Below are 15139 nucleotides of genomic sequence, written 5' to 3'. Positions count from 1 at the left end.
GGAAACTAGTAAATCTCTTAGCAGATAAATGGAAACTAGTAATATCTCTAGCAGATTAAATGGAAACTAGTAAGTCTCTCTAGATAAATGAAACTAGTAATATCTCTAGCAGATAAAATGGAAACTAGTAAATATCCTAGCAATAAAATATAAACTAGTAATATCTCTAGCAGATAAAATGGAAACTATAAATATCTCTAGCAGATTTAAATGGAAACTAGTAATTATCTCTAGCAGATAAAATGGAAACTAGTAAATATCTCTAGCAGATTAAATGGAAACTAGTAATATCTCTAGCAGATAAAATGGAAACTAGTAAATCTCTCTAGCAGATAAAATGGAAACTAGTAAGTATCTGTAGCAGATAAAATGGAAACTAGTAAATATCTCTAGCAGATAAAATGGAAACTAGTAAATATCTCTAGCAGATAAAATGGAAACTAGTATAAATCTCTAGCAGATTAAATGGAAACTAGTAAATATCTCTAGCAGATAAAATGGAAACTAGTAAATATCTCTAGCAGATAAATGGAAACTAGTAAATATCTCTAGCAGATAAAATGGAAACTAGTAAATATCTCTATCGATAAAATGGAAACTAGTAAATATCTCTCTAAAGCAATAAAATGGAAACTATAAATATCTCTAGCAGATAAAATGGAAACTAGTAAATATCTCTAGCAGATAAAATGGAAACTAGTAAATATCTCTACAGATAAAATGGAAACTAGTAAGTATCTGTAGCAGATAAAATGGAAACTAGTAAATCTCTAGCATAAAATGAAACTAGTAAGTATCTCTAGCAGATAAATGGAAACTAGTAAATATCTCTACAGATTAAATGGAACTAGTAAATATCTCTAGCAGATAAATGGAAACTAGTAAATATCTCTAGCATATAAATGGAAACTAGTAAATATCTCTAGCAGATAAAGGAACTAGTAAATATCTCTAGCAGATAAATGGAAACTAGTAAATATCTCTAGCAGATAAATGGAAAACATGTACGATAGGAAATCCTCATAGCCTCCCACTACAACACTACCAGTGGCTGACTGTCTCGAAAAGGGCCAGGAGTTTTCCCCCGTCAACCCAACCTCACCAGACAAAACTCTGGACCTTCAATTTGAAAACCTAACTATAACTTTAGTTTGTTCCTGGTCAGGACAGGTGGGGAAAATCTCTCTTAAATTTAGAAGAATATAATTACTTAATTGTTCCTGGAAGGATTTCAGAGAACTAACTTTATTGGTGAAGATAAAGGGGTTTCCTTCCCTTTACATTCTGATTGGGCCACATTGTAGCTGTTGCATCTACACATGGTAGTGAAATGTGACTCTTATCTGTCCACTGGGTCAGCATTTTGACTACATGTCCTGCTCCATCAATGTATGCAAATGTATTTACACACATCTTAATGCCATAAGTCAATGATTGTAGAATCAGGATGATTTAAATGGTTTCAGTGACCAGATCCGTCTACACTTGGAAGATATCCAGATACAATATTGTCTGACTACCTCCAGAGGTGGTCAGTAAGATCTGATCTCAGTCAGGTGGTCAGGGTTATGGTCAGGGTTAGGGTCAGGGTTAGGGTCAGGTTAGGGTCAGGGTTAGGGCCAGGGTTAGGGCCATGGTTAGGGTCAGGGTTAGGGTCAGGGTTATGGTCAGGGTTAGGGTCAGGGTTAGGGCCAGGGTTAGGGCCAGGGTTAGGGTCAGGGTTAGGGCCAGGGTTAGGGTCAGGGTTAGGGTCAGGGTTAGGGCCAGGGTTATGGTCAGGGTTAGGGTCAGGGTTAGGGCCAGGGTTAGGGCCAGGGTTAGGGTCAGGGTTAGGGCCAGGGTTAGGGTCAGGGTTAGGGTCAGGGTTAGGGCCTGGGTTAGGGTCAGGGTTAGGGTCAGGGTTAGGGCCTGGGTTAGGGTCAGGGTTAGGGCCAGGGTTAGGGCCAGGGTTATGGCCAGGGTTAGGGCCAGGGTTAGGGCCAGGGTTAGGGCCATGGTTAGGGTCAGGGTTAGGGTCAGGGTTAGGGCCAGGGTTAGGGCCAGGGTTAGGGCCAGGGTTAGGGCCATGGTTAGGGTCAGGGTTAGGGCCAGGGTTAGGGCCAGGGTTATGGCCAGGGTTAGGGTCAGGGTTAGGGCCAGGGTTAGGGCCATGGTTAGGGTCAGGGTTAGGGCCAGGGTTAGGGCCAGGGTTAGGGTCAGGGTTAGGGCCAGGGTTAGGGTCAGGGTTAGGGCCATGGTTAGGGTCAGGGTTAGGGTCAGGGTTAGGGCCAGGGTTATGGTCAGGGTTAGGGCCAGGGTTAGGGTCAGGGTTAGGGCCAGGGTTAGGGTCAGGGTTAGGGCCAGGGTTAGGGCCAGGGTTAGGGCCAGGGTTAGGGTCAGGGTTAGGGCCAGGGTTAGGGCCAGGGTTAGGGCCAGGGTTAGGGTCAGGGTTAGGGTCAGGTTAGGGCCAGGGTTAGGGCCAGGGTTAGGGCCAGGGTTAGGGCCAGGGTTAGGGTCAGGGTTAGGGCCAGGGTTAGGGCCAGGGTTAGGGCCATGGTTAGGGTCAGGGTTAGGGTCAGGGTTAGGGCCATGGTTAGGGCCAGGGTTAGGGCCAGGGTTAGGGCCATGGTTAGGGCCAGGGTTAGGACCAGGGTTAGGGCCATGGTTAGGGTCAGGGTTAGGGCCAGGGTTAGGGCCAGGGTTAGGGCCAGGGTCAGGGTTAGGGCCAGGGTTAGGGCCAGGGTTAGGGTCAGGTTAGGGCCAGGGTTAGGGCCAGGGTTAGGGTCAGGGTTAGGGCCATGGTTAGGGTCAGGGTTAGGGTCAGGGTTAGGGCCAGGGTTATGGTCAGGGTTAGGGCCAGGGTTAGGGCCAGGGTTAGGGTCAGGGTTAGGGTCAGGGTTAGGGCCAGGGTTAGGGTCAGGGTTAGGGCCAGGGTTAGGGCCAGGGTTATGGTCAGGGTTAGGGCCAGGGTTAGGGCCAGGGTTAGGGCCAGGGTTAGGGCCAGGGTTAGGGCCAGGGTTAGGGTCAGGGTTAGGGCCAGGGAACCCCAGAGACTGTAGCCTACTAGGCATGAAGCAGTGGAGGAGGAAGCAGAGTGTTGGTGGATACAGAGCTGGGTATGTGATTAACCTTGGTGTGTAGCAGAGCTCTGTAGCAGCCTCACATACTGCATTTCCCAGACTGGAGACTGGAGGAGATTGGAGTTGGGGGGTGTCAGGTGACCGTCAGGCCCACTGTCTGTGAAACCCCAGAGACTGTAGCCTACTAGGCATGAAGCCGTGGAGGAGGAAGCTGGGTAATGTGATTAACCTTGGTGTGTATCCGAGTAGCAGCCCTACAGACTGCATGACTGATAGGAGACTGGACTGGATTGAACTGGACTGGGCTGGACTAGTATGGGCAGGGCTGGACTGTGCTGAACTGGGCTGGACTGGGCTAAACTGGACTGGGCTGGTATGAGGCTGGGGCTGGTGGAGATGCTGTATAATGCTGTATACTCTGGGAGAGGATTACCCACAGAATTAAACCTATTATATAGCCTATATTATATAATACAGTATACGGTATATATCTCTATGGTAACATCACACTCACCTGGTCACACACCCGTCACACAACCACGCTCTTACTTGGTGAGACACACGTGGTTTGTGTTCCAAATGGTACCCTATTCCCTACATAGTGCACTACTCTTGACTAGGACCCCATAGGGCTCTGTTGAAAAGTAGTACACTATACTATAGGGAATAGGGTGCCATTTGGGATGCATGCCTTGGCTGTATAGTGTTCCTGACTGACTGACTCCAGGGTGTTTAGTGGTTAACATGTCATGTGATCCAGTGGAAATGAACCAGTCAGTCTTCATACTATCCCATCCCAGACAGACAGACAGACGCTCACACGACAGGCAGACCTACAGACAGCATACTAAGACAAAATAATATATATATACTGCTCAAAAAAATAAAGGGAAGACTTAAACAACACAATGTAACTCTAAGTCAATCACACTTCTGTGAAATCAAACTGTCCACTTAGGAAGCAACACTGATTGACAATAAATTTCACATGCTGTTGTGCAAATGGAATAGACAACAGGTGGAAATTATACGCAATTAGCAAGACACCCCCAATAAAGGAGTGGTTTCTGCAGGTGTTATCCACAGACCACTTCTCAGTTCCTATGCTTCCTGGCTGATGTTTTGGTCACTTTTGAGTGCTGGCGTTGCTTTCACTCTAGTGGTAGCATGAGACGGAGTCTACAACCCACACAAGTGGCTCAGGTAGTGTAGCTCATCCAGGATGGCACATCAATGCGAGCTGTGGCAAGAAGGTTTGCTGTGTCTGTCAGCGTAGTGTCCAGAGCATGGAGGCGCTACCAGGAGACAGGCCAGTACATCAGGAGACGTGGAGGCCGTAGGAGGGCAACAACCCATCAGCAGGACCGCTACCTCCGCCTTTGTGCAAGGAGGAGCAGGAGGAGCACTGCCAGAGCCCTGCAAAATGACCTCCAGCAGGCCACAAATGTGCATGTGTCTGCTCAAACGGTCAGAAACAGACTCCATGAGGGTGGTATGAGGGCCCGACGTCCACAGGTGGGGGTTGTGATTACAGCCAAACACCGTGCAGGACGTTTGGCATTTGCCAGAGAACACCAAGATTGGCAAATTCGCCACTGGCGCCCTGTGCTCTTCACAGATGAAAGCAGGTTCACACTGAGCACATGTGACAGACGTGACAGAGTCTGGAGACGCCGTGGAGAACGTTCTGCTGCCTGCAACATCCTCCAGCATGACCGGTTTGGCGGTGGGTGAGTCATGGTGTGGGGTGGCATTTCTTTGGGGGGGAGCACAGCCCTCCATGTGCTCGCCAGAGGTAGCCTGACTGCCATTAGGTACCGAGATGAGATCCTCAGACCCCTTGTGAGACCATATGCTGGTGCGGTTGGCCCTGGGTTCCTCCTAATGCAAGACAATGCTAGACCTCATGTGGCTGGAGTGTGTCAGCAGTTCCTGCAAGAAGAAAGCATTGATGCTATGGATTGGCCCACCCGTTCCCCAGACCTGAAACCAATTGAGCACATCAGGACATCATGTCTCGCTCCATCCACCAACCCACGTTGCACCACAGACTGTCTAGGAGTTGGTGGATGCTTTAGTCCAGGTCTGGGAGAATCCCTCAGGAGACCATCCGCCACCCATCAGGAGTATGCCCAGGCGTTGTAGGGAGATCATACAGGCACGTGGAGGCCACACACACTACTGAGCCTCATTTTGACTTGTTTTAAGGACATTACATCAAAGTTGGATCAGCCTGTAGTTGGTTTTCCACTTTAATTTTGAGTGTGACTTCAAATCCAGACCTCCGTGGGTTGATCAATTGGATTTCCATTGATTCTTTTTGTGTGATTTTGTTGTCAGCACATTCAGCTATGTAAAGATAAAAGTATTTAATAAGATTTTATTTCATCATTCAGATCTAGGATGTTATTTTAGTGTTCCCTTTATTTTTTTGAGCAGTGCATTATATATATTTGAAGTCGGAAGTTTACATACACTTAGGATGGAGTCATTAAAACTCGTTTTTCAACCACTCCACAAATTTCTTGTTAACAAACTATAGTTTTGGGAAGTCGGTTAGGGCATCTACTTTGTGCATGTCACAAGTCATTTTTCCAACAATTGTTTACAGACAGATTATTCCACTTATAATTCACTGTGTCTCAATTCCAGTGGGTCAGAAGTTTACATACACTAAGTTGACTGTGCCTTTAAACAGCTTGGAAAGTTCCAGAAAATGATGGTTTTTGAAGCTTCTGATAGGCTAATTGACATCATTTGAGTCAATTGGAGGTGTACCTGTGGATGTATTTCAAGGCCTACCTTCAAACTCAGTGCCTCTTTGCTTGACATCATGGGAAAATCAAAAGAAAGTCTGGTTCATCCTTGGGAGTAATTTCCAGACGCCGGAAGGTACCACGTTCATCTGTACAAACAATAGTACGCAAGTAGAAACACCATGGGACCATGCAGCCGTCATACCGCTCAGGAAGGACGCGTTCTGTCTCCTAGAGATGAACGTACTTTGGTGCAAAAAGTGCAAATCAATCCCAGAACAACAGCAAAGGACCTTGTGAAGATGCTGGAGGAAACTGGTAAAAAGTATCTATATCCACAGTAAAACAAGTCCTATATCGACATAACCTGAAAGGCCGCTCAGCAAGGAAGAAGCCACTGCTCCAAAACCGCCATAAAAAGCCAGACTACGGTTTGCAACTGCACATGGGGACAAAGATCGTACTTTTTGCGGAAATGTCCGCTGGTCTGATGAAACAAAAATAGAACTGTTTGGCCGTAATGACCATCGTTATGCTTGTTTGGAGGAAAAAGGGGGACGCTTGCAAGCCGAAGAACACCATCCCAACCGTGAAGCACGGGGGTGGCAGCATCATGTTGTGGGGGTGCTTTGCTGCAGGAGGGACTGGTACACTTCACAAAATAGATGGCATCATGAGGAAAGAAAATTATTTGGATATTTGAAGCAACATCTCAAGACATCATTCAGGAAGTTAAAGCTTGGTCACAAATGGGTCTTCTAAATGGACAATGACTCCAAGCATACTTCCAAAGTTGTGGCAAAATGGCTTAAGGACAACAAAGTCAAGGTATTGGAGTGGCCATCACAAAGCCCTGACCTCAATCCTATAGAAAATCTGTGGGCAGAACTGAAAAAGTGTGTGCAAGCAAGAAGGCCTACAATCCTGACTCAGTTACACCAGCTCTGTCAGGAGGAATGCGCCAAAATTCACCCAACTTATTGTGGGAAGCTTGTGAAGATTGATTGGAACTCCAGTGAGATTGATTGGAACTCCAGTGAGAGTGATTGGAACTCCAGTGAGATTGATTGGAACTCCAGTGAGATTGATTGGAACTCCAGTGAGATTGATTGGAACTCCAGTGAGATTGATTGGAACTCCACTGAGATTGATTGTAACTCCAGTGAGATTGATTAGAACTCCAGTGAGATTGATTGGAACTCCAGTGAGATTGATTGGAACTCCACTGAGATTGATTGGAACTTTAGTGAGATTGATTGGAACTCCAGTGAGATTGATTGGAACTCCAGTGAGATTGATTGGAACTCCAGTGAGATTGATTGGAACTCCAGTGAGATTGATTGGAACTCCACTGAGATTGATTGTAACTCCAGTGAGATTGATTAGAACTCCAGTGAGATTGATTGGAACTCCAGTGAGATTGATTGGAACTCCACTGAGATTGATTGGAACTTTAGTGAGATTGATTGGAACTCCAGTGAGATTGATTGGAACTCCAGTGAGATTGATTGGAACTCCAGTGAGATTGATTGGAACTCCAGTGAGATTGATTGGAACTCCAGTGAGATTGATTGGAACTCCAGTGAGATTGATTGGAACTCCAGTGAGATTGATTGTAACTCCACTGAGATTGATTGGAACTTTAGTGAGATTGATTGTAACTCCACTGAGATTGATTGGAACTCCAGTGAGATTGATTGGAACTCCAGTGAGATTGATTGGAACTCCAGTGAGATTGTTTGGAACTCCAGTGAGATTGATTGGAACTCCACTGAGATTGATTGGAACTCCAGTGAGATTGATTGGAACTCCAGTGAGATTGATTGGAACTCCAGTGAGATTGATTGGAACTCCAGTGAGATTGATTGGCCACACATTCAGTAGCACCTGTGTTCTTTTAGCATCAGTAAAGCATGTTGCATTGACTGCCTGCTGTATGTTACCTTGTGAACTGACGGTGTAATTTACAGTTACCTTAGTTCACCAGGTTGTTTATCATCCTCACAACGACACACTGTCACACACACCACACACACACCACACACACACACACACCACACCACACACACACCACACACACACACACACACACCCACACACCACACACACTGTGAAGCTCATCTACCGATACACACCAAAGACAGTAGTCTATTTTTCACCTTAGTTGCCAGTGCCAGTCAGTGTGTGATGTGATATTTATTCACCACTATCCTGTATGATCAAGCGGTAATTATTGCACATTAATATTAGTTTCTATTTTACTTTAATATGGGGTGCACAAGTGTCTGTTCATCACACTGTATGTACGTTGATGAATGTTGACAGTCCATACTGTTGGACCATGACTCACCAGCACAGTGAATTACAGGCTTCGTCCCAAATGGGCCCCTATTCTCTTTTGACCCTCTGGTCAAACATAGTGAACAATTTGGAGAATAGGGTTCCATTTGGGACACAGACGCAGCTAAAAGGAAGCTCTCTGTCAGAACATCTCTCTCGCTCAGAGTGGTTGTGGTTCCCAGTGAGACTAAGGAGCTTCGAAGCTTTTTAGGACTTCAGTTCTCCCTTCATCTGATATGTGAACTCTCTCTTTAACAGTGACCTTAAAAACGTTTTTGCATTTGAATTTGCTATGTATGTACAATAGTTATTAGCTAAATCGTGCCAAATAAAGGTTCCTAAAGATCAATAATATCTCTCTCTCCTCTCCAATCCCCTCCTCTCTCTCTCTCTCTCTCTCTCTCTCTGTCTCTCTCTCTCTCTCTCTGTCCCTCAGTGAGGGGATGTTCTAGATGGACAAGGTTGCAGCGCCTCACTGACCCAGAGAAGCCCAAGTCCCAAGGAGAAGGATCCTGAAGCCCCAGGGAGACGGCCTGGCCTGCAGGGGCAGGAGAGAGGATCCTGAAGCTCCAGGGAGACGGCCTGGCCTGCAGGGGCAGGAGAGAGGATCCTGAAGCCCCAGGGAGACGGCCTGGCCTGCAGGGGCAGGGAGAGAGGATCCTGAAGCCCCAGGGAGACGGCCTGGCCTGCAGGGGCAGGGAAAGAGGATCCTGAAGTCCCAGGGAGACGGCCTGGCCTGCAGGGGCAGGGAGAGAGGATCCTGAAGCCCCAGGGAGACGGCTTGGCCTGCAAGGGCAGGGAGAGAGGATCCTGAAGCCCCAGGGACAGCCTGGCCTGCAGGGGCAGGGAGATGGGCTCAGAGAGAGGAGTTCAGCCATGTCTCACAAGATCTCTTCCCCTTCACACAGCAACAGCAGCTCCTCCTCCAACACGACAGCCGACAGGTAACACCGACCACACACACACTCATTAATGTCACACACACACCAACCGCTGTAACGCTGATTGAAATGTAAATCTTCAGGCGTTAGCGGAGACTGTATTCACGTCTCAATCTGAAAGGACCTTTACATCTGAATAGAGACTAGAGTGTAGTAAGCTGTTGAATTACTGTACTACAAACCTCCCTCCCTTAAAACTTCTTCAGCTTATCATCCCGTTAGCGGGATCATTTTCCAGCGAAAACTCCTAGCGACATTAGCATAACGAAATTCAATATTTATTTTTTTCAAATATAGGGCTGTCTCATATCGTTTTATAGATACACCTCTCTTGAATCGACCCTCGTTGTCCGATTTCAAAAAGGTTTTACAGGAAAAGCACAATATTAGATTATGTTAGAGGAGTACATGGTAAAAGTCGCATCATATGAATTTTCCGAGCACACCCCATCACATATAACCAAAAACAGCTAAATGCAGCACTAACCTTTTACAAACTTCATCAGATGACACACCTAGGACATCATGTTACACACAGCATGCAATCTTTTGTTCAATAAAGGTCATATTTCTATATAAAAACAGCATTTTACATCGGCACCTGAGGTTGACTAACTATTTTCCCATATAATGCGTCCCGGAAACAGTGCTACAATTTTATAAATTACTATTCGAAAACGATTTTTGTAATATATATTGTCAATAAGATTTATAGATGAATATCTCTTGAAAACACCTGTCAAAACAGATTTTAAATTAACTTTACAGGGTAATCACACTTTGAGATCAAATGGGATGCGATACCCAGAAATTGAGCTCGAAAACCTAGCTCGGCGCCATCTTTGAACATTTGAGCAAGTAACATCTGATATTGTATAATATCGCCAATAATCCCTCACCTTTAGTTGTCTTCATCAGAAACACTTCCCGATGTCCCAGGTCCATGACAAATGTATTTCGATCGAAAAAGTCCATGCTTTATGTTCCATTAGCTTCATGTTGTTAGCGCGTCCTAAGGCTGTAATCAAATGTTGTTCCGTGCGCGGCACCTGTCTAACGCAAATGACTGTTTACGGTTAGTTAGGTTCGTTCAAACATGTCAACGTTGTATAAAATAATCGTCAGGGCCTGTTTCAACAAGAAGCCAATCAGATTCGAGTGGGACGATGTCATTGTGTTTCAAAAGGCTTCCAAAGGTGGGGCAGACACGGCCGCCGACGTCACAATGCTCATGGCCCTACTACTCTGACCAATTGCCACATCGTCTCTTTCACTGAGTTTCTACCGCAGAACCCTCAAAACACTTTGTAAAGACTGGGGACATCTAGTGGAAGCACTGGAAAGTGCTCAATTATCATTTTTTTAGTTGTGATTTATAGGTAAGGCTGTGAAGTCGAGTCCACAATTCAGATTTCCACTTCCTGGTTCAATCGGTCTCGGGGTTTTGACTGCCATACGAGTTCTGTTATACTCACAGACACCATTCAAACAGTTTTAGAAAATTTAGGGTTTTCTCTATCCATATAAAATAAGTATATGCATGTCTTAGCTTCTGACTTTGATTAGTAGGCCGTTGAAAATGGGAACGATTTTTTTCCAAAATGCGCTGTGGCGCCCCCTATCCTAGGGTAAGTCGAACAGGTTAAAGACTTCCCTCTCTCCCTTATAGAGCCCTCCCTCCCTTAAAGACTTCCCTCTCTCCCTTGTATAGCCCTCCCTCCCTTAAAGACTTCCCTCCCTCCCTTATAGAGCCCTCCCCCCTTAAAGACTTCCCTCCCTCCCTTATATAGCCCTCCCTCCCTTAAAGACTTCCCTCTCTCCCTTATATAGCCCTCCCTCCCTTAAAGACTTCCCTCTCTCCCTTATATAGCCCTCCCTCCCTTAAAGACTTCCCTCTCTCCCTTATATAGCCCTCCCTCCCTTAAAGACTTCCCTCTCTCCCTTATAGAGCCCCCCTCCCTTAAAGACTTCCCTCTCTCCCTTATAGAGCCCTCCCTCCCTTAAAGACTTCCCTCTCTCCCTTATAGAGCCCTCCCTCCCTTAAAGACTTCCCTCTCTCCCTTATAGAGCCCTCTCTCCCTCCCTTAAAGACTTCCCTCTCTCCCTTATAGAGCCCTCCCTCCCTCCCTTAAAGACTTCCCTCTCTCCCTTATATAGCCCTCCCTCCCTTAAAGACTTCCCTCTCTCCCTTATATAGCCCTCCCTCCCTAAAGACTTCCCTCCCTCCCTTATATAGCCCTCCCTCCCTTAAAGACTTCCCTCTCTCCCTTATATAGCCCTCCCTCCCTTAAAGACTCTCTCTCTCCCTTATATAGCCCTCCCTCCCTTAAAGACTTCCCTCTCTCCCTTATAGAGCCCTCCCTCCCTTAAAGACTTCCCTCCCTCCCTTATGTAGCCCTCCCTCCCTTAAAGACTTCCCTCTCTCCTTATATAGCCCTCCCTCCCTTATAGAGCCCTCCCTCCCTTATAGAGCCCTCCCTCCTTAAAGACTTCCTCTCTCCCTTATATAGCCCCTCCCTTAAAGAGCCCTCCCTCCCTTATAGAGCCCTCCCTCCCTTAAAGACTTCCCTCCCTCCCTTATATCCCTCCCTCCCTTAAAGACTTCCCTCTCTCCCTTATATAGCCCTCCTTCCCTTAAAGACTTCCCTCTCTCCCTTATAGAGCCCTCCGTCCCTTAAAGACTTCCCTCTCTCCCTTATATAGCCCTCCCTCCCTTAAAGACTTCCCTCCCTCCCTTATAGAGCCCTCCCTCCCTTAATACTTCCTCTCTCCCTATAGAGCCCTCCCTCCCTTAAAGACTTCCCTCCCTCCCTTATAGAGCCCTCCCTCCCTTAAAGACTTCCCTCTCTCCCTTATAGAGCCCTCCCTCCCTTAAAGACTTCCCTCCCTCCCTTATATAGCCCTCCCTCCCTTAAAGACTTCCCTCTCTCCCTTATATAGCCCTCCCTCCCTTAAAGACTTCCCTCTCTCCCTTATATAGCCCTACCTCCCTTAAAGACTTCCCTCTCTCCCTTATATAGCCCTCCCTCCCTTAAAGACCTCCCTCTCTCCCTTATATAGCCCTCCCTCCCTTAAAGACTTCCCTCTCTCCCTTATAGAGCCCTCCCTCCCTTATATAGCCCTCCCTCCCTTAAAGACTTCCCTCTCTCCCTTATAGAGCCCTCCCTCCCTTAAAGACTTCCTTCTCTCCATTATATAGCCCTCCCTCCGTTAAAGACTTCCCTCCCTCCCTTAAAGACTTCCCTCCCTCCCTTATATAGCCCTCCCTCCCTTAAAGACTTCCCTCTCTCCCTTATAGCCCCCTCTCCCTTATATAGCCCTCCCTCCCTTAAAGACTTCCCTCCCTCCCTTATATAGCCCTCCCTCCCTTAAAGACTTCCCTCTCTCCCTTATAGAGCCCTCCCTCCCTTAAAGACTTCCCTCCCTCCCTTATGTAGCCCTCCCTCCCTTAAAGACTTCCCTCTCTCCCTTATATAGCCCTCCCTCCCTTAAAGACTTCCCTCTCTCCCTTATATAGCCCTCCCTCCCTTAAAGACTTCCCTCTCTCCCTTATATAGCCCTCCCTCCCTTAAAGACTTCCCTCCCTCCCTTATAGAGCCCTCCCTCCCTTAAAGACTTCCCTCTCTCCCTTATAGAGCCCTCCCTCCCATAAAGACTTCCCTCTCTCCCTTATATAGCCCTCCCTCCCTTAAAGACTTCCCTCTCTCCCTTATAGAGCCCTCCCTCCCATAAAGACTTCCCTCTCTCCCTTATATAGCCCTCCCTCCCTTAAAGACTTCCCTCTCTCCCTTATAGAGCCCACCCTCCCTTAAAGACTTCCCTCTCTCCCTTATATAGCCCTCCCTCCCTTAAAGACTTCCCTCTCTCCCTTATATAGCCCTCCCTCCCTTAAAGACTTCCCTCTCTCCCTTATATAGCCCTCCCTTAAAGACTTCCCTCTCTCCCTTATATAGCCCTCCCTCCCTTAAAGACTTCCCTCTCTCCCTTATAGAGCCCTCCCTCCCTTAAAGACTTCCCTCTCTCCCTTATATAGCCCTCCCTCCCTTAAAGACTTCCCTCTCTCCCTTATAGAGCCCTCCCTCCCTTAAGACTTCCCTCTCTCCCTTATAGCCCTCCTCCCTTAAAGACTTCCCGCTCTCCCTTATAGAGCCCTCCCTCCCTTAAAGACTTCCCTCTCTCCCTTAAAGAGCCCTCCCCCCTTAAGACTTCCCTCCCTCCCTTATAGAGCCCTCCCTCCATTAAAGACTTCCCTCTCTCCCTTAAAGAGCCCTCCGTCCCTTAAAGACTTCCCTCCCTCCCTTATATAGCCCTCCCGCCCTTAAAGACTTCCCTCCCTCCCTTAAAGACTTCCCTCCCTCCCTTATATAGCCCTCCCTCCCTTAAAGACCTCCCTCCCTCCCTTAAAGACCTCCCTCCCTTAAAGACCTCCCTCCCTTAAAGACCTCCCTCCCTTAAAGACCACCCTCCATTAAAGACTTCCCTCCCTCCCTTAAAGACTTCCCTCTCTCCCTTATATAGCCCTCCCTCCCTTAAAGACTTCCCTCTCTCCCTTATATAGCCCTCCCTCTCTTAAAGACTTCCCTCTCTCCCTTATATAGCCCTCCCTCCCTTGAAGACTTCCCTCTCTCCCTTATATAGCCATCCCTCCCTTAAAGACTTCCCTCTCTCCCTTATAGAGCCCCCCTCCCTTAAGACTTCCCTCCTCCCTTATAGAGCCCTCCCTCCCTTAAAGACTTCCCGCTCTCCCTTATAGAGCCCTCCCTCCCTTAAAGACTTCCCTCTCTCCCTTAAAGAGCCCTCCCTCTCTTAAAGACTTCCCTCCCTCCCTTATACAGCCCTCCCTCCCTTAAAGACTTCCCTCTCTCCCTTAAAGACCCTCCCCCCTTAAAGACTTCCCTCCCCCCTTATAGAGCCCTCCCTCCCTTAAAGACTTCCCTCTCTCCCTTATATAGCCCGCCCTCCCTTAAGAGCCCTCCCTCCCTTATATCCCTCTCCTCCCTTAAAGACTTCCCTCTCTCCCTTATAGAGCCCTCCCTCCCTTATATAGCCCTCCCCCCTTAGACTTCCTTCTCTCCCTTATAGAGCCCTCCCTCCCTTAAAGACTTCCCTCTCTCCCTTATATAGCCCTCCCTCCCTTAAAGACTTCCCTCTCTCCCTTATATAGCCCTCCCTCCCTTAAAGACTTCCCTCTCTCCCTTATAGAGCCCTCCCTCCCTTATATAGCCCTCCCTCCCTTAAAGACTTCCCTCTCTCCCTTATAGAGCCCTCCCTCCCTTAAAGACTTCCCCTCTCCCTTATAGAGCCTTCCCTCCCTTAAAGACTTCCCTCTCTCCCTTATATAGCCCTCCCTCCCTTAAAGACTTCCCTCTCTCCCTTATATAGCCCTCCCTCCCTTAAAGACATCCCTCTCTCCCTTATATAGCCCTCCCTCTCTTAAAGACTTCCCTCTCTCCCTTATATAGCCCTCCCTCCCATAAAGACTTCCCTCTCTCCCTTATATAGCCCTCCCTCCCTTAAAGACTTCCCTCTCTCCCTTATACAGCCCTCCCTCCCTTAAAGACTTCCCTCTCTCCCTTATAGCCCTCCCTCCCTTAAAGACTTCCCTCCCTCCCTTATATAGCCCTCCCTCCCTTAAAGACTTCCCTCCCTCCCTTAAAGACTTCCCTCCCTCCCTTAAAGAGCCCTCCCTCCCTTAAAGACCTCCCTCCCTCCCTTATATAGCCCTCCCTCCCTTAAAGACCTCCCTCCCTTAAGACTTCCCTCCCTCCCTCAAGACCTCCCTCCCTCCCTCCCTTAAAGACCTCCCTCCCTCCCTTAAGACTTCTCTCTCTCCCCTTATAGAGCCCTCCCTCCCTCCCTTAAAGACCTCCCTCCCTCCCTTAAAGAGCCCTCCCTCCCTTAAAGACCTCCCTCCCTCCCTTAAAGACCTCCTTCCCTCCCTTAAAGAGCCCCCCTCCCTTAAAGAGACCTCCTTCCCCTAAAAAACGACTTATGTGATATCAGTATTTGTCAGAAACGTTTATTCTGCTGTCAGAATTGATTA

At 47.6% G+C, this 15139-nt stretch overlaps 1 protein-coding gene and 1 long non-coding RNA gene across 2 annotated transcripts in view; both read left to right on the top strand.

Annotated features, from left to right (window-relative positions):
• Positions 1–15139, top strand: part of LOC115187648 (oxysterol-binding protein-related protein 3-like) — a 102478-nt gene that overhangs the window by 64186 nt on the left and 23153 nt on the right. The gene's annotated exons all lie outside the window — the stretch shown is intronic.
• Positions 9059–15139, top strand: part of LOC115187698 (uncharacterized) — an 11853-nt gene continuing 5772 nt past the window's right edge. Inside the window, exon 1 of the long non-coding RNA XR_003876118.1 lies at positions 9059–9099. This is a non-coding gene — a long non-coding RNA (uncharacterized LOC115187698). The remainder of the gene's footprint in view (positions 9100–15139) is intronic.

Source organism: Salmo trutta, unplaced genomic scaffold (genome assembly GCF_901001165.1).
Source record: "Salmo trutta unplaced genomic scaffold, fSalTru1.1, whole genome shotgun sequence".
In the NCBI taxonomy this organism is placed as follows: Eukaryota; Metazoa; Chordata; class Actinopteri; order Salmoniformes; family Salmonidae; genus Salmo; species Salmo trutta.
This window is presented reverse-complemented; position numbering and strand designations above follow the sequence as displayed.